The sequence below is a fragment of the Felis catus genome, chromosome D2 (genome assembly GCF_018350175.1).
Source record: "Felis catus isolate Fca126 chromosome D2, F.catus_Fca126_mat1.0, whole genome shotgun sequence".
Taxonomy (NCBI): Eukaryota; Metazoa; Chordata; class Mammalia; order Carnivora; family Felidae; genus Felis; species Felis catus.
This window is the reverse complement of record NC_058378.1, coordinates 51,139,586-51,159,456: the sequence shown is the minus strand read 5'-3', so window position 1 is coordinate 51,159,456 and position 19,871 is coordinate 51,139,586. Positions and strand designations below refer to the sequence as shown.

Below are 19,871 nucleotides of genomic sequence, written 5' to 3'. Positions count from 1 at the left end.
GTATCTTTATTTTGAAACTAGCTATCTTCCTGATTCTCTTAACAGTTCCAAAAATTTTGCAGTTTGTTTTCCAGGAGTTCACACGTATAAAATACTAATATTTTTGCATTCTCCCTTCAGATAGGCATGCTTCACTTCATTTGCTTGATTAATTGCATTTTCTTCGATGTTGAGAACAGTATTAAATAATTGTACTGATCTAAGATATTCTTACCTTATTTCTGACTTTAAAGGAAATACTTCGCATTATTTAGCCACTAAGCATAACGCTGGCTTTAGAGTTACATTGTGTATTGGTTTTTTGTTTGTTTGTTTTTTAAATGTTTATTTTTGAGAGAGAGAGACAGAGACAGAGACAGAGACAGAGACAGAGACAGAGACAGAGTGTGAGCAGGGGAGGGGCAGAGAGGGAGGGAGACACAGAATCCGAAACAGGCTCCAGACTTCTAGCTGTCAGCACAGAGCCCGATGCGGGGCTTGAACCCACGAACCGTGAGATCGTGACCTGAGCCAAAGTCGGACACTCAACCGACTGAGCCACCCAGGTGCCCCAGGCTGTATTGTTTTTTTTTTAACATTCAGGCAATATCCATTTAATCCTACATCAAGCTTTTCAAAAAAATCTTAAATAGATTTGGAATCAGACATGTTTTGGGTAGCTAAGCAAGAATAATATGTGAGTTTATTTAGTAATGTCAAATGGGCCTTGCAGTCTAGAATGAATTGCACTTATTCATGATCTGTTATCCTTTCAGTATTTCATTTCAGTATTTCATTCTAATGATAGAACTCATTAGGAGTTCTATCTCCTAATGTTTTGTCTAGGATGGCTTTGATCAACATAAGTGAGTTTGGTTAGTAGCTTTCTTCTTGTTAAGGTTTGACAATAATGCCATGTTGCTTCTAACATGTATTTGGAATGTATCTTTTTTCTTTAAACTGTTTCAGGGCTCAGTAGAGAAGTTTATTCCATATAGTTTTTAAAGATTTGCTCACATGATTATACCAGGTGACTTTAAAAAAAAAAAAGCTTTTTCAGTTTCTTCTGACTTTGGTTTCAAGGTAAGAAGGACTTTCCAATTTAATGTTATTGAAAGTGTTTGGTCACACTTTTGTATTACCTGTTAAAAAATTCTATCTATAGTTAATTTTGTGCTTGTTCTTCTTGAAATAGATATCATATTTTGGGTTAAATACTAATTAAATATTTTATGAATATTTTGGTAAAGAATGTATTTTTCAAGCAGCTCAACAAGTCTCGCAACAACAACAACAAATATTTGGCTGAGTTGGCCATACCTGAGTTAAATTTTAACCGATGACAGTTACTCTAATGTCACAGTTGAATATTATTGTCTAAGAATTGCCCTATGTATGCCAGGCTCAAAAAAAACTTTTCCTCCTTAGGGAAATTATTTTAAAAAAATTTTTTAATGTTTATTTATTTTTGATGAAGAGAGAGCACAAGCAGGGGAGAAGCAGAGAGAGAGAGAGAGAGAGGGACAGAGAATCTCAGGTGGGCTCTGTGCTGACAGCAGAGCCCAGTGTAGGGCTCAAATCCATGAACCACAAGATCATGACCTGAGCTGAAGTCAGTTGCTGAAGATTAAGCAGATTAAGGGGCGCCTGGGTGGCTCAGTTGGTTAAATGTCTGACTTCGGCTCGTGTCATGATCTTGCCGTTCACGAGTTCGAGCCCCGCATCGGGCTCTGTGCTGGCAGCTCGAAGCCTGGAGCCTGCTTCGGATTCTGTGTCTCCCTCTCTCTCTGGCCCTTCTTCTCTCTCTCTCAAAAATAAATAAACATTAGAAAAAAATTTTTTAAAGATTAACAGATTAAGACTAAAATGAATTCTGGGCAGGCAAAAGGAACAAAACAATACAAAAAACTGATTCCACTTCATTTTTCACACTTGGCATTTGAAAAGCACAGGGAGGACGTTATGGAGACCACTGCGGTTCCTCTTGTCTCCCATCTGTTCCTCTTCCACAGCTACTCCCACATCTTATCCTCCAATTCTCAGAAGATTCTTCTTCTGGTCCTAGACCACACACCTCTTACTCTTCAACTTCAACTTCACCTCTTTCCTTCCAAATCTACATCACAAAATCTCCAAGCATCATTAGGCAAAGCCGGACTCCCGCTGAGGGTGGGAGATAGAGACTAAAAAAGCTGTCAGCAAAGGGGAAGTAGTGGGAAAATTCATACATTAATAATGTAATACTTAAGGCAGTGTAAATTTGGAAACGACCTAAACATGAAACAATTGGAAAATGGTTAAATAAATTATGGCATATGTGGTACTGGCTGTATGAACAAGATATAGTCCCTTTGTTCATGAAGTTTATAGTCTAATAGAAATATTTTATAGCCATCAGCAACAAACATGTTTTGGAAATAAATTTAATAATGTGACAAGAAAACTCATGGTATAATTTTGAGTGCAAAACTCCAAGTAAGAAGCTGCATATATAGTAATAAAATCCCAATTTAAAAAAACTGATAGACTTAAGTCCTCGCATACATATGTGTATATACATATATATGTGTTTATATCAAACTGTTAAAAGTGATTATCTCTGGATATTATTACAGGTGATTCTTGTTGCCTTTTTTTATACTCTTCTGTATGTTCAAAATGTTAAAGATAAGTATATTTTAATAGTAAATGGGTTTACTAACTATTGTTGTTCTCTCCTTATCATTGCCTATGTTTTCCAAATGTTCATAGAATGTATAAGTGGAAAAAAGCAGCAATCAATTCACAGTATTTGATATGACTGTGTACTGAGATACAGAAGTGGCTTCCTGATTTAGTAGACTTTTGCCTCCAGTAGCTCTATAGACCTGAATAATATATCTCTCAGTGTGTGTGTGTCTGTAATCTATTATGTATTATATATTATATTATATTATATTATATTATATTATATTATATATCATATAATATATAATATAATATTATTAATTATAACAATTATAATATATAATATATATTATATATAATGCATTCTATATCCAATTAGATTATATATATAATGTATTATATATGTAATGTATATAATATAATGTATTATATACATATATGTATATAATACTATATATATATATATATATATATATATATATATATATATATATATAATCTAATTGGATTGTTACAGGAGTGGAGTATTCCCAAAGCACAAACAATTTGCATGCATATGCTTTCTTTGACTATGTCACCATGGACTCTAATGAGATCAAGCTTATTTGCCCTTCAAACTACAAGCACTAGAATTTCATCAGATGGCTTTTAAGTAAGCAAATTCATATCCTTAAAATATGGAGATGTAACGATGAATAGCACTGAACAGTTCTGTTCAAATTTATGTAGAAATTTTGCTATGCTTTCCTCTTGCCAGTGTAGAAATCTATAGAGGTATTAAAATGCAATTTACATTATGCTTAGAGAAAGTGACTTTGCCTAATACAATACAAAGCCATTGAATGCTAACCCCATGACATGTACGCCTCCTTGAACCACCAAATACCATTGAGAGGAGCGAGTGAATTATCGTAGGTGATTTTAATTTAGATTACTAAAACATTTCCATAGACATAGAAGTCTGGGTTGATTAAACTTTAAACTTATCTGATTATAGCACTTATTATATTATGGTTGAAGTTACAGGAAAGTACTTCAATTGATTGGATAATTATGAATAAATAGGGAAGGATATGACTTTTAAAATTTGTTTCAATTATTTAAGTGATTGCTATACGAAGGAAATTAAGAAACTGAAATGGTCTTGACACTGTATCAAATTGCCAGACAGAAACTCTGAAGATGAGTAACTTCATGGTGTCTATAGTACCATCAATTTAGAAATAGTTACTTTAAGAGATAAAAAGATAAGGATAAAAACATGAAAATTCAACTAATTGAAGTATTTCACCAATTGAATGTTATTGGCAATCTGTCTCTGGCTCATTTCCTCAGTTGATTTCAGAGAAGTCTCCCTACAAAAGTGTCATTAGATGTGCTATACAGATCTCAGAAAAAGAACCGTGAACAACATTTTTATTGGCTCATTTGGTCTCAGATTTGTGATTCCCATTGACAGAGGGGATCTTGTGTTATAATTTAAATACTCATAAGATGTTATTCTAAGGAATCTTTTCTTTTGCTGAAGATGGTGGAGGCTGGGAGTAATTGCATAACTGCCCAAGGCCATGTACCTAGAAGTGGGCAGGAGCAAGTCAAAGGCTGCTTCTTAGATAATAAAGCCCAAACTTCCTCTCAGCTCCCAGGATGCAGGCTGCCATGTCCCATTGCATCAGACCTTGACCAATTCAGAGGACTTTTTTCAGGTTCATCAGATCTTTCTTGTCACGTGACTATAGATGACTACATCTCTCATTAGAGTGGTACATTTGTTACAACTGAACCGAAATTGATAAATTATTATTAACCCAAGTCCGTAGTTTACATGAGAGTTCACTCTATGTGTTATACATTCTATGGGTTTGACAAGTGTGTAATGACATGTATCCACCAATTTAGTGTCCTACAGAATAGTTTCGCTGCTCTAAAAATTCTCAGTGCTCCACCTGTTCACCCCTCCCTCCCCAGGCCCCTGGAAGCCACTGATCACTTTGCTGTCTCCATCATTTTGCCTTCACCAGAATGTCATATAGCTGGAATCATGCAGTATGCAGCCTTTGAGACTGGCTTTTTTCACTTAACAACATGCATGTAAGGATCTTCCATGTCTTTACAGCGCTTGATAGCTCATTTATTTTTAGCACTGAATAATATTCCACTGTCTGGATGGACCACAGTTTATCCTTTCACCTATGGAAGGACATCTTGGTTGCTTCTAGGTTTGAGCAGTTATGAATAAAGCTGCTATAAACATCCACATGCAAGTTTTTGTGTGAACAGAACCACACAAAAGGTTTCCATTCCTTTGGGTAAATACCAAAGTGTGCAATTGCTGAATCATTTATAGGGATGTTTTTAATTTTGTAAGAAACAGCTAAATTGTCTTCCAAAGTGACTGTATCATTTTCATTACCACTAGCAATGAATGAGAGTACCTGTTGCCCCACATCCTTGCCAGCATTTGGTGCTGTCAGTGTTCTGGATTTTGGCCACTCTAACAGGTGTGTAGTGATATCTCATTGTTGTTTTAATTTGTTTTTCCCTAATGACATATGATGTGGGGCATCATTTCATATGCTTGTTTGTCATTTGCATGTCTTCTTCGACAAGGTGTCTGTTAAGGTCTTTGGCCCATTTTTTAATTGTGTTGTTTGTTTTCTTATTGTGAGCAATCTAATGTAGTTTTTAACCTTTATTAATAAAATCTTTTCCCTTGTTTCTTTTGTAACTCCCCCCCTGCCTTTTCAAATAAATTACTAGATTTGTTTTGCTAATACATTGTGTAAGGTTTCTTGCATTTATGTTCATGAGTGAGGTTCTTGTAACTGTCTTTTCTTGCAATGTTTTTATCAAGCTTTGATAACGAAATTATTACGGCCTCATAAACCATGTTGGATAGTGTTCACTCTTAGTATATCCTTTGGTAATATTGTCCTGTAAAGTCAACTTTCTTGAGACTATGATTTTTTTTTTTTGGTATAGGTTTTTAATTACAGACTCATACTTTCAAATTGTTGTAGACTGTTCAGATTTATTATTTCTTCTGTATCAGTTTTTATAAGATTTATTTTTCTAGGAATTTATCTATTTCATCTCTTCTTTTTTCTCTGGCTAATACCTCTAGGAATTGATAAGTTTTATTAGCTTTTTTCAGCACACAAGTTTTGGCTTAGTTAATATTTTCTACTGTAAGTATTATTTCTGGTACGTTAATTTCTTCTTTTCATTATCTTACATTTTCTGCTTTATGTTATTTTTAAAGTTTGTTTTGAGAGGGAGAGAGAGCAAGTGTGAGCAGGGGTGGGGCAGAGAGAGAGAGAGAGAGAGAGAGAGAGAGAGAAGGGAGAGAGAAAATCTCAAGCAGGCTCTACACTGTCAGCACAGAGCCTGATGGGGCAGGGCTTGAGCTCACGAACCATGAGATCATGACCTGAGCCAAAATCAAGACTCAGATGCTTAACCGACTAAGCCACCCAGGTGCCCTTCTGCTTTATTTTTATTCGCTATGTTTTTATACTTTCTTGAGATGGATGTTTATCTCACTGATTTATAGTCTTCTTTTCTGATACTTACTCTAAAGTTACAAATTTCTCTCCAGTTGTGTTCTATGAGTTTTGACATGCCATTTTTTGTTAATTGAAGTATAGTTGACACATAATGATACATTAGTTTCAGGTGTACAACAAGTGATTAGACAAGTTTATGCATGATGCTGTGTTCGGCACAAGTATAGCTACAATCTGGCACCTTACAACACTATACCGTTGACTGTATTTCCTAGGCTGTATCTTTCATTCCATGACCAGAACCCTTACCTCCCACTCCCCTTTGAACATTTTGTCCATCCTCTCACACCCCTGCCCTCTTGCAGCCATTAGTTTGTTCTCTTAGTCCACCCAGTTATGGGTCTGCTTCTGTTTTGTTTGTTTGTTTATTTATTTAAATGTATTTATTTATTTTGAGAGAGACAGAGACAGTGTGAGTGGGGAGGGGCAGAGAGAAAGGGAGACGGAGAATCCTAGCAGACTCTGTGCTGCCAGCTCAGAGCGCGATGTGGGGCCCAAACCCATGAAACCGTGAGATCATGACCTGAGCGGAAACCCAGAGTCAGAAGCTTAACTGACTGACCCACCCAGGTGGCCTGTCTAGTTTTTAGATTCCACATGTAAGTAAAATCATATGGTATTTGTCTTTCTCTGTCTGGCTTATTTTACTTAGTATAATACCCTCTAGGTTCATCCATGTCGTCATAAATGGCAAGATCTCATTCTTTCTTATGGTTGAATAATATTCCATTATATATATATATATATATATATATATATATATATATATATATATATATTTATACCACATCTTTATCCATTCATCTATTGATGGACACTTTGATTGCTTCTGTATTTTGGAATTCTAAGGGACCCTTTTTCCCAACATCTTCCACAGCCAAGGTCAAGAGAGTCATGTATTCCCATTTCCCAAGGGTGAAAATCCTTGGTAGGGGGAGGAGTTTCAGATTCAATTCGAGTCTCTGCCATCTTACCTTGTTTTCACAGAGTTGTTTCCAGTCTTCCTTAGGCCTGTGAAATCCTAGGCTCTACACCTCCTGGAGTCATGGTAGGCTAATGTCTGCTTTTGGCTCTTACACAGTTCTTTCCCTACCAACTCAGCCGTGAATTAAAAAGAATTTAAAAAGATTTCATGTAGAATTTTAAGTTTTAGGGCTGTTACAGGAGCAGTTTCTATAAAAGTCTAGTCCGCCATGTTGCTGGCAGAAGTCTCCCCCTTGTCATTCTATATAATTTGTGATTCTAAGATGACTTGATTAGTGACTATTATATTATGATTACATTTGTTACACACGAGCCGTTCCCTATCTGCATGTACCTAGGTCTACACGAGTCCACTAGATTTTGAGTAAAAGAAGGGGAAATTCAGCCATTAATCTGGAATTTCAGTACATTGTTAACATCAAACATTTAGATAATTATTAGATACGTCATCATTTAGATGTGCCATGTTGTTTAGACACAACGGTTTTTATGTCCTGACTTGCCACTTTTGTTTTAGATTTAAAAATAACTCATCCATTTTGGTTTTGGCTCATCTTGTCCTCTCACTGCTGCTCTATCTTTTGTTTAAAAATACCAACTGCATTTTAAAAATAGGAGGCATTATTTTAGAACTAGAGGTTAGTATAAGAGTACAGTTAAGCTGTGGTGGCATATAATTCTGATTATAATCAATTCCCTTCTTGGCATATTCTCTTGAGGATGGGATGACCTAGCAGAAGGCATTAGTACCACCAGTTACACTGATACACTACTGAAATGTTTATTTTGGAGCATTAGGAAAAAACTTGGAAACCAAAGAGTAATTTACGATTGTTAGGGAGTTCACTGAGCCATTTCGGTTATAATTTATTAATCCCATTTTACCCACAAGGAGTTTTAATCAGATGATTTACCAATATATTGAGAAATGCCACAAACTAGGAGAAAAATAGAAGCAAACATATTAGTTCTTATGAATAAACCAAGCTTCTTCCTCGAATTTTCTTCAGACAGTTTCTAAATAAAGAGATGTGCCAAGTTTACAGTAGAGGGGCCATTGCATTTATTGTTCCATTGTTCTACAAGTTGAAATCAAATTGAAACATGTTCCCTAACGTCTCTCTGAGGTCAACAAGGCACAATGAGCACTAGAAACAGTTTGTTATTGTTCTAAGCTCTCGTTGGTGTCCACAAATAACCTTACGTGAAAATGACACACAACAATAATTCACCTGAAGAGGGTGGTTAGGGTTTGGGGATTGACTTCAGGAATAAAGATAGATTTGGTCCATACTACCTACACCCCACCAGTTGAGCTAGCTCAACACCTCATCTGATGACAATAATAAGAGGAATAATAATTCAACAAGCTGATGTTGCTGTAGTGTTTTATAATTTACAAAGAGGTTTTTATTTACCTTATTCAGATTCTCCCACGAGCCCCTTGAGGTTGACGAGGCCATGATTATAAATTCCTCCTGTCACAAATGAGGAAGCCAAGGCTTAGAGAGATTGCACGGCACAGCTGAGACTGAATTTCAAATGTCTTGATTCTCCGCAGAGTGACCTGTCCCCATTCCAATCTGGTCATTTGGCAGGACTCTTGTTGCTGCGGGAGAAGAGTCCAAACAAAACAGAGGATGGATCCTGTCCACATGCCCTTGACATGTTCTGGGACATGATTCCTAACACTCTCATGTTATGAATTTCCTGAGGACTCTTCTGTGATGACCTCTGTGTGCTTAACCAATATCGTAAGCATCAATTATTTTGGAATAAAACAAAATAAAATCAACCACATAAAAAAACTTCTATCAGAAAGCGTTTGGTGAGTACAATGAAGGGAGGAATTGGAAAAGTGAGAAGTGTGATGCTTTGAGAGTTTTATCTTTGTCTTTTCCTGTTATTAATCAAGTTAATCTTGTTTCCTTGCTTCTCAAGGTACAGAGTTTGCTGGAAAATTCCTCATGTTTCATGTCTCCTTTTTTTGATCCCATTTTTGATTGACAGTGGATGGAGGTGGTCAATATACCAGAGCGCCATGAAGTGACAAAGAGCATTTCTTGAAGAAACCTCAGCAGAGTGATGTGAGTGTTTGACAGCTTTTCTTTCACTTGTATGAAGACTGTAAGCTACTTTTCTAAGCCCTCTCCCAGTTTTGACATGCAGGCTCCTGTCCAAGTGTAGACCAGCTTCCTGAAATATTAATTTAGAAATTGTCCAGTAGAGAGATTCAGAATGGCAATAGAAGACAGCATTCTGAGATTCGTCAGACTGTTGATTTAGCGTGTTTGGACCTAAAGTTTCTAGTTTCACTGAATTTTATTGTTGTATTTGGGGGCTTTTCTTTTTCAACTGCCATATCCAACCTGTCAGAAGCCCTGTATGGCCCACCATTTCATCATGTGTCTCCCTTCCTCTCTCTGTGATTCCACTACCGTTGCCTCGTCCAGGCTTGTGCACTTCTCAGATACATCAGTCCATCAACTTTCTTACTGGTCTCTCTGCCTCCATTTTGGTCCCCACCCACACTCACTCTTCATGGTGCTATCTGAGTGGGATTGTTATAAAAGACAATTCTAATCATGATGCTCCTTATTTTGACTCTTCCGCTGTTGTCTTATAATTTTAACTAGTTTAGCTCAGAAGACTTTCTAGATGTTGACTCTTCCCTCCTCTATAGCCATGTTTTTCACTCAAGTACCCTTTGTGTAGCCAAACGAAACCACATGCAGTTGTCTGAAGGTACCATGGTATCCCAGAGAAGTTACTTTAATCCTCTGTCAGGGATAACCCTACTGCACACCCAGGTGCTGAACTGATTCCAGAAGGTTTAGGCAGTCAAAGATGATGCGGCAGTGCCGGCCTGACAGCTGGCTCAGCTCCTGCCTGCTTGTGCAGAGCAGCTGCCCATGTGATAGGATTCAGGGACAAGCAACTTCCCTCTCCTTCTCCTTCTCTACATGCCTGCAACTGTTCTGCAAATACAATATTTCCCGGTGATAGTCCTTGTCCCATTAAGATTTTGGCTTCCAATGTCAAATACAACGAAAGTATAAGTGGTCATAATGATGTTTAAATCCATTCTTTAGAAAACTGAACCAGGGGCGCCTGGGTGGCTCAGTTGGTTGAGCATCCGACTTTGGCTCAGGTCATGAACTCACAGCTTGTGAGTTCAAGCCCCACATCGGGCTTCGTGCGGACAGCTCAGAGCCTGGAGCCTGCTTTGGATTCTGTGTCTCCCTCTCTCTGCCCCTCCCCCACTTGTGCTCTGTCTCTCTGTCTCTCTCTCTCTCAAAAATAAATAAACATTAAAAAAAATTAAAAACAAAAAAGAAAAGAAAACTGATGCAGAGGCTCCTTTAGAAAGTTATTTCCCTAAGGGGCACCTGGGTGGCTCAGTCAGGTAAGCGTCCAACTCTTGATTTCAGCTCAGGTAATGATCTCACAGTTCCATGGGTTTGAGTCCCACATCGGGCTCTGCGCTGATGGAATGGAGCCTGCTTGGGATTCTCTCCCTCTCTCTCTGCCCCTTCCCTGCTCTCTCTCTCTCTTTCTTTCAAAAGGAAAAAAAAAAAGAAAAAAAAAAAGTTGTTTCTCTAAGACCACACAGTGGGCTGGAACCCAGGGGTCTTGGCCTTCAGTTCTGATGCTTCCTATGCCGTGATTCTGCTGCCGGTTAAAGAGGTCATTCTCAGTTCTACGCGTGTAGGATGGCCTGGCATAATGGCTGTGGTGTAGATTTCTGGGCCCTGCCTTCTAGAGCCCTAGAGTTACTAGGTCTCTGTGGACTTGGGAGTCTCCATCTTATGCCATCCCCTGGGGCATTCAGATGCAGGACAGAGATGAAAGGCTAAGCTCATTAGAGTGAAGATAGTTCCTTTCTCAGGGGATTTGTGTCTGTTGGGTAACCTAGGTCTGCCAGTTAGGCTTGTATGAAAGCTAAATATTTGAGAGGGGCAGGGATGTAATCTGCTGCCTTATATATGCTTCTTATATAAAATGTTACTTATTTCTGGGGCACCTGGGTGGCTCAGTTAGTTAGGCGTCCAACTCTTGTTTTCGGCTTAGTTGATGATCTCACGGTCTCGTGAGTTCAAGCCCTGTGTTGGGCTTTGTGCTGACAGTGTGGAGCCTACTTGGGATTCTCTGTCTCACTGTCTCTGTCTTTCTTAAAATGCATAAATAAATAAAAACTTCTTTAAAAATGTTATTTATTTATTTTTTTTTTATTTTTTTTTTCAACGTTTATTTATTTTTGCGACAGAGAGAGACAGAGCATGAACGGGGGAGGGGCAGAGAGAGAGGGAGACACAGAATCGGAAACAGGCTCCAGGCCATCAGCCCAGAGCCTGACGCGGGGCTCGAACTCACGGACCGCGAGATCGTGACCTGGCTGAAGTCGGACGCTTAACCGACTGCGCCACCCAGGTGCCCCAAAATGTTATTTATTTTTAAAAAGAACAGAATTAGGCTCTTGAAATTTACCCTCTACTTAGAAACCGTAACTGCCATCAGTGGATATAAGAGGAATAACAGACAAATGTCTGGGGGCGATGTGCCCTCAGGGCTCATCAATTCTCCGTCTACCACAGGGCCCCGCTGTCATGCATGGCTCTTGGACTTTCACTCAGAGCCAGTCCCAGTTAGTCACAGTATGGGGAACAGTTGTTGGCCACTTTCCAAGCCTCTGTGGTTCGGGCTATTTGTAGCTTGTCCCTCGATTTCCTGGCATTTTGTCCACAAAGTGCATAACAGAAGGGAGTGGCCTCTTAATCCTTGGCACAGGTTTTATACCCTTCTACAGAATTTCCCAACACTGTGAAAAAAATGGTTCCACGGTTCCTCTTTCTTCTAACCAAAGGTTTGGTTTTGTTTTGTTTTAAGGAGACTGGACTGTTTTCTTCTAACTATATAAAACTTTCAAATTAAGTAGAAAACGTTCTTGAAAGCACTATTTATAGACTAGAGGGAGCCCCTTAGGGGCAGGATTTGATACTACTCATCTTGTCCCCTTGGGATCAACACTGAGCACGTGTCTTAGTGAGTCTTAGTGGTGTGGTTTTTCCTTGCAGGGGTGATCATTTGGTTCGATAACACCAAAGGCTGGATGAATTTACCCAGAGAGGACCGTAATGAAAATCTGAAATAACCTTTATAATTTTCAAGTGAGGAAATGAAGGCCAAACATGAGAGGCTACAATAAGAGTATACTGGGTACGTATGAATCCAGGGGGCTCTGGATAGGAAGAAAGGAAATGGGTTACATTTCAAGGCCTTTATGATTCTCTGATTAACCAGCCTCCCAGGCTTGCCCCATGGGGTCCATAGGCCCCTAAGATACTGACACATCACCGGACAGGCTGATTGTAAGATTCTCTGGGGTTTTAAATCCAGGTGATCTCCTAACAGCTTTCTGAGCACTTTCATTTGATCTCCTGTTTGTTTCACAACAGGAGATGTAGAGATATCTATGAGAAGGGGAGGGCCTTTGATTTTGAAGGGCAGCATTCCTGGGCACAGTCATGGCTTACTTCTTTTGAAGAAAGGAGGTTAGGGTTTTAGTAATAGTGGAATCATTTCTCCTTGACAGAGAAGGAGCTTCATTTCAGTTTAGCCTGTGTCTTAGTGATAATGGGTGTGTGTGTGTGTGTGTGTGTGTGTGTGTGTGTGTGTATAGTAGATGTATGTATATATATGTATACTAGGTGTATGGTATATGTATATGTATATGTATATGTATATGTATATGTATATGTATATATATGCTAACAGTGTCTATCTGTCCCTGAAGTTGTGGATGTTTCCTGATTTTATGGCATTAGTGTCTCCTGGCATCTCAGTGGAGGACACCTCACTTTAGATTTCAATCCAATGGAATCTGGACTCTCTCTGATCCCTCAGTGACTCTTCAGGCAAGGACACTGGTGGGGAAGGTGGATTGGAAACCAATAGAGACTTAGATGGGAATGCCTTATTAAGTATGCTAAAAAGATAATTTTTGACGTTCCACTCTTATAACATTTTATCTCTGTATTAAAAGAACAGGGTAAACTAAGTCTGTGATAGCCTTTAACACCTTTTCCCTTTTCCCTCACATTCCTTCTTATTTAAAATTAAATCTTTCCACGGACTGGACACTAAGAGCTGACTTCTCTGTGCAGTGTCACAGTGTTGCTGGACTGTTCCTCCCTATTTCCTAATCACAGTCCCTCAACTTTCCCAAGGTTTATTCCCACTTCAGCTTCAGTCTCTGCTTCACCCTCTACTCCTTAAAAATAAGGCCTTCCCAGGGCGCCTGGGTGGCGCAGTCGGTTAGGCGTCCGACTTCAGCCAGGTCACGATCTCGCGGTCCGTGAGTTCGAGCCCCGCGTCAGGCTCTGGGCTGATGGCTCAGAGCCTGGAGCCTGTTTCCGATTCTGTGTCTCCCTCTCTCTCTGCCCCTCCCCCGTTCATGCTCTGTCTCTCTCTGTCCCAAAAATAAATAAACGTTGAAAAAAAAAAATAAGGCCTTCCCAGGCTCTTCTTCATAACCTAACAATCTCTTATCTCCCCTTTCTCAACATCCTAGTCTCATTTCCTGCTTGTTTTTTTGTATCACCACTCTGTTAGTTCGATTTGTTTAGCTAGAAATTGAGCTCTCTAAGGACAGGGATTTTTATGTGTTTTGTTTATGTGCTGTGTCCTTAGCACCTTGAAGACTATCTGATGCACAGCAATTGCTGAATAAATGTTTGTTGGATGAATCAAATGTGTGGGGAGGTAAAATACTGAAGTGAAGTACTGCTAGAGCAAAGAAAGAAGAAAAACGTAAACATAAGCTTAGCGTCTCCTCTCCTGCTGCCGGCTTCTTAGCACTCCCAGATCCCACGTTCTGAGATGTGTGACCAGAGTCTGTGTTAGATAAATAGGTTAAGGACTAAAAGGCAGGGGGCACCAAACTGTGTCTTGTAACCGAGAAGCACAGGCTTGGGTCTGGGGATGCAAAACAGCTCAAGGACCCTGGCTCTCCAGCAGTTTGTTCTCTGCTTCTACGGTACTTCTTGGCTTCATTCTTCTGGTGCCCTCACATGGCGGAGAGGACATAGCTGCTGCGAGCTCTAAAATAGTATCTTTAGGGGTACCTGGCTGGCTCAGTCAGTCAAACATGTGACTTTTGATCCTGGGGTTGTGAGTTCAAGCCCCATGTTGGGTGTAGAGCTTAAAATAAGTGAGTAAGTCAGTAAGTAAATAGTACCTTTATAGCTCTCAATTGGAAAGAACATTTTTTCACTGTCTGCATATAAAATTCTGGAAAGTAACTCCATTTGGTCTAACTTGGCCAACTCTTCCAACTACGGTCTCTAACCAGTCCAAGCTCCTCTGCTCGCCATATAACAGACCAGTAAGTCAAGAGGCAAGATGTTGGGGCAAGGAAAGCAACTTTATGTGGAAAGCCAGCATACCAAGGAAATGGCAGACTACTGTCCCAAACAACCATGTCCTCTAACAATGAAATTTAACCTTCTTTTATGTCAGCAAAAGGGGGAAGCGGGAGAGGGTTGAGTCAATGGGTGATTAATATCTGTAGACTTCTGAGGAAAGTCACGTAACTTCTTTGTCCTTGGTCAATTGATCTTTGTGTACAGACATCTGGTCATGTTGTTCCTGTAAATCTTAGACATAGCCTAGTCATTTCTGCATGTACTTCCTTATTTCCCCAAGAGAGGTAGGTTTCGGGGTGTGGGGGGGGGGGAAGCAGTTTTCACAAATCTTAGCTGTAAGCAAAATTCCTTCAGTGATTAACATGCCTATGTGGAGGGCCCATCAGAAGTTTCTAAGCTGTAGGTCACAGCACCCGGGAGATAGAAACAATATGGAGTCAGACATGCTAAGCTTCTCCCTGGTACAGATCTAAGCTCTAAGAAAGCAGGAACATTTTTACTTTTGCTCACTGCTGAATTTTAAGATCCTAGAATAGTACATGGCACAAAGTAGGTGCTTAATAATTGCTGAAGGGACAAATGAATCACTGTGACAGGAACAGGATGCTGACTGGCAGCTGCACTATCATCAGATGAAATGAGGGAGGTGTTGTTAGCCCTGCCCCGCAACAAAAATATTAAATAGACCAAGAGAGGATGGGATGCTGGGCAGCTAAACTATTAGCTGACCACCATAGAGTCTAAAAGTCTTTATGATTATTTTTTTCAATCAGAAGTAGTAATTTTCCATTGTAATCTAAGAGTGCCTTTCTGGGAGAGCTTTGAGTGAAGGGGTTAAGGATTAAGATTGACATGAACTGTGGCCATCTTCCACGTGTTAGCATGTTGGGACGAAATGCCATCTTTCTAGTAAAAACTTTTACAGAAATAAAAAGATTAAATGTGTAAAGGGACTGATGGATGGATACATAGGCACACTTAGATCATTTTAGAAATTGGTAAACAATATCACACTTGAATTTTAAAAAAAATTTAAATGTAGGAAGGAATATATGTAGTGCATTTTCACAGATTAAAAGAAGGAAAAGTCCGGGGCGCCTGGGTGGCTCAGTCGGTTAAGTGTCTGACTTCGGCTCAGGTCATGATCTGGTGGTTCACGAGTTCGAGCCCTGCGTCGGGCTCTGTGCTGACAGCTCAGAGCCTGGAGCCTGTTTCCGATTCTGTGTCTCCCTCTCTCTCTGACCCTCTCCCCGTTCGTGCTCTGTTTCTCTCTGTCTCAGAAATAAATAAATGTTAAAAAAAAATTTTTTTTTTAAATAAAAGAAGGAAAAGTCCTCTATGGGCAACTCAGCAATATTTCCTAACATTTACATTAGAGATTTAAAAATCTCTAAAATTATTTAAAAATTTTTTTAAATGTTTTATTTAATTTTGAGACAGAGTATGAGCAGGGACAGGGCAGAGAGAGAGGGAGACACAGAATCCAAAGCAGTCTCCAGGCTCCGAACTGTCAGCACAGAGCCGGACGCAGGGCTTGAACTCATGAACCGGGAGATCATGACCTGAGCTGAAGTTGGACGCCCAACCAACTGAGCCACCTGGGTGGCCCTAAAATTATTTTTATATTCTGGTTAGTGAAAATAGGAGTTTTTCCAAAAATGTCTCCTGAGGAAATAATAACAAATGTGCAAAAAATTATGTAAAGTCACAATTGCAGTTACTTATAATAGAAAAAAAAACCCACAACTGCTAAAAAACAGGAATTAGCTAACCTGTGGTATATTCGTATATAGAATAAGACCAAAGTCATGTTTTAGAACACAATAACACAGAAAATTATTCCCAGGATACTGTTAATTGAAAAAAGCATGATTGGAGATCATGATGTGGAGCATGATTCCAGTTTTATTTAAATACCTATAATTTGAACAGTGTGGTTCTCTTGACAAAAAGGATTAAATTATTACTGGTGGATTTTATTTTTTTTCTTTGTGCTTTTCTGTGAATTTTGAATTTTTTGTGTGTGAACATGTATTTCTTTTGTAACAACATCGAACACAAAAGACCTTAACATATTTGTTTGTAATTTTTCCAACATTCTTTGTATATAGAGCTTAAATAGCTAACCAGTCTTATGAAGTACTCCTGGTTATATTTGACATGCTGAAATTTATACTGAGGCATTTTTTTATTAAATTTTTTTCAAAATATAATTTATTGTCAAGCTGGCTAACATACAGCGTGTCGAGTGTGCTCTGGGTTTGGGGGTAGATTCCCGTGGTTCATCGCTTACATACAACACGCAGTGCTCATCCCAACAAGTGCCCTCCTCAATGTATACTGAGGCATTTTAAAATGTATACATCCTGTGGACCTTTTCTTCTTTTTGGCTAGAGGGATTTGGTCCCGTAGCTTTTGTTTCTGCCATAATTGCACATGCTACCACTTTTCAAATGATCTGCACCAAAATTCCCTGCAAGAAGAAAGTGTCTAGGAGTTACTGCAGAGAACCCACAGGAAGCATAAAATGAAACTTTACATGTAACGGAAGTAGGTAGGAGCGCCTGGTTGGCTCTGTCCATGGAGCATTGGACTCTTGGTCTTGGGGTTGTGAGTTCAAGCCACATGCTGGGTGAAGAGATAACATAAATGTGACAGAAGCCTCGATTTGCTTTCTCTTGTAAAATCTACCACCAATGGGATGCTAGCAAGCACTGTGAAGAGCTCAACTACGGGATCTGTGCATAGAATTAGAACAATGTGGGAGGAATGGACAAGGTAACTTCAAGAGGACTGATTAATTAAAAGAATAGCAGGGGCGCCTGGGTGGCGCAGTCGGTTAAGCGTCTGACTTCAGCCAGGTCACAATCTCGCGGTCCAGGAGTTCGAGCCCCACGTCAGGCTCTGGGCTGATGGCTCAGAGCCTGGAGCCTGTTTCCGATTCTGTGTCTCCCTCTCTCTCTGCCCCTCCCCCGTTCATGCTATGTCTCTCTCTGTCCCAAAAATAAATAAATGTTGAAAAAAACTTAAAAAAAAATAATAAATAAATAAAAGAATAGCAGAATGGTGTAAGGCACATGGGAAATCAGAAACATTTCTTGTTTTCATGCAAACAGGCTTGAGGCCGGGAGGTGGGGGCAGACGAAACAAATAGAAGCTGAAGCAAATCCACTATATTACTTAAGAAAATGTGTTCCTAAATCTGTCTTCACAGGGCTGAAGTGATTCCACAGGTCTAATATGTTTTGTTCTTTCATTCAAGCCCAGAGAAAACACTGGTATCACCACTGATCCATTTTTTTTAATGTTTAATTCTTAAAGAAAGTACAACTTTTATTTTCGAGTGTCTCAGTGATGTTCATGGTTCCGCATTTGTGTAACAAAAATGGACAGAAAAATATGTTGTTTACCTTGAGAGGAACAAAGCAGTCAGAAAAAATTGTAGAGAAGTGTCAGTCACTCAAGAAAGAATGTAGATTTAAGTAATAGTTGCAACAAAAGTCTTTAAGATTTTAATCACCTTAATTGGCAAGAATATACCATAGTTTCAGCAAGAAAGCCCAAACTTAAGAGAAGATAGATTATTTAAAATAAGTTTCCTACACCCAAAAAACAAATAATCCAGTGAAGAAATGGGCAGAAGACATGAATATACATGTCTCTAAAGAAGACATCCAGATGGCCAATAGGCACATGTAAAGATGCTCAACGTCGCTCCTCATCAGGGAAATACAAATCAAAACCACACTCAGATACCACTTCACACCAGTCAGAGTGGCTAAAATGAACAAATCAGGAGACTGTAGATGCTGGAGAGGATGTGGAGAAACCAGAACCTCTTGCACTGTTGGGAATGCAAACTGGTACAGCCGCTGTGGAAAACAGTGTGGAGGTTCCTCAAAAAATTAAAAATAGACCTACCCTATGACCCAGCAATAGCACTGCTAGGAATTGACCCAAGGGATACAGGAGTACTGATGCATAGGGGCACTTGTACCCCAATGTTTATAGCAGCAATCTCAACAATAGCCAAATTGTGGAAAGAGTCTAAGTGTCCGTCAACTGATGAATGGATAAAGAAATTGTGGTTTATATACACAGTGGAATACTACTTGGCAATGAGAAAGAATGAAGTATGGCCTTTTGTAGCAATGTGGATGGAACTGGAGAGTGATATGCTAACTGAAATAAGTCCTACAGAGAAAGACAGGTACCATATGTTTTCACTCTTATGTGGATCCTGAGAAACTTAACAGAAGACCATGGGGGAGGGGAGGGAAAAAAAAAAGAGAGGGTGAGAGCCAAACCATAAGAGACTCTTAAAAACTAAGAATAAACTGAGGGTTGATGGGGGGTGGAAGGGAGGGGAAAGTGGGTGATGGGCACTGAGGAGGGCACCTGTTGGGATGAGCACTGGGTGTTGTATGGAAACCAATTTGACAATAAATTTCATATTAAAAAAATTAAATAAGTTTCCTATAGAGAACTACCTTAAAGAAACAATAATATGGGAAGACTACTTTGCTCAGAATAGTTGAAAAGTTAGAAAACTTTGTATGTCTAGTAACAGAGCAGCGGTTATATGATACATTGTCATATATCCACCCACTGCAACAGGATAAAAATATTAAAATGATGGTTATAAACACTCTGTAGCAGCATATAAATATTTATGCCCTAACGTTAGTTAAAACTATAAAGGTGCCTGGGTGACTCAGTCGGTTAAGCATCTAACTTCGGCTCAGGTCATGATCTCCCAGTTTGTGAGTTCGAGCCCTGTGTCAGGCTCTGTGCTGACAGCTCAGAGCCTGGAACTGGCTTCACTCTGTGTCTCTCTCTCTGCTCCTCCCCTGCTGTCACTCTTTCTCTCTCTCAAAAACAAATAAACAGGGGCACCTGGGTGGCTCAGTCGGTTGAGTGTCTGACTTCAGCACAGATCATGATGTCATGGTTTGTGGGTTCGAGCCCCACGTCAGGCTCTGTGCTGACAGCTCAGGGCCTGCAGCCTGCTTCAGATTCTGTCTTCAGCTCTCTCTGCCCCTCCCCCACTTGTGCTCTGTCTCTCTGTCTCTAAAATAAATAAACATTAAGAAAATTAAATAAACATTAAAAATATTAAAAAAACTATAGATATAGCTTTGTATATATATATATATGGTTATATATATAGTTAAAACTGTATGTATTGTTTTATATATGTATATATGGCATATCTTAAAAAATTAATGGAAGGAAACACTCCAGTATATAT

At 39.3% G+C, this 19,871-nt stretch overlaps 1 protein-coding gene across 16 annotated transcripts in view; it reads left to right on the top strand.

The window, feature by feature from the left end:
* The window catches only part of HTR7 (5-hydroxytryptamine receptor 7), a 139,628-nt gene that overhangs the window by 101,867 nt on the left and 17,890 nt on the right, over positions 1 to 19,871 (top strand). For 14 of the 16 annotated variants that reach the window (XM_045040396.1, XM_045040386.1, XM_045040395.1 and 11 more), the window contains 3 exons: positions 8,758 to 9,024; positions 9,138 to 9,283; positions 12,272 to 12,413. The gene's annotated coding sequence lies outside the window, so the exon portion shown is untranslated. The remainder of the gene's footprint in view (positions 1 to 8,757; positions 9,025 to 9,137; positions 9,284 to 12,271; positions 12,414 to 19,871) is intronic. The other 2 variants (XM_045040389.1, XM_045040397.1) reach the window with 2 other exon arrangements.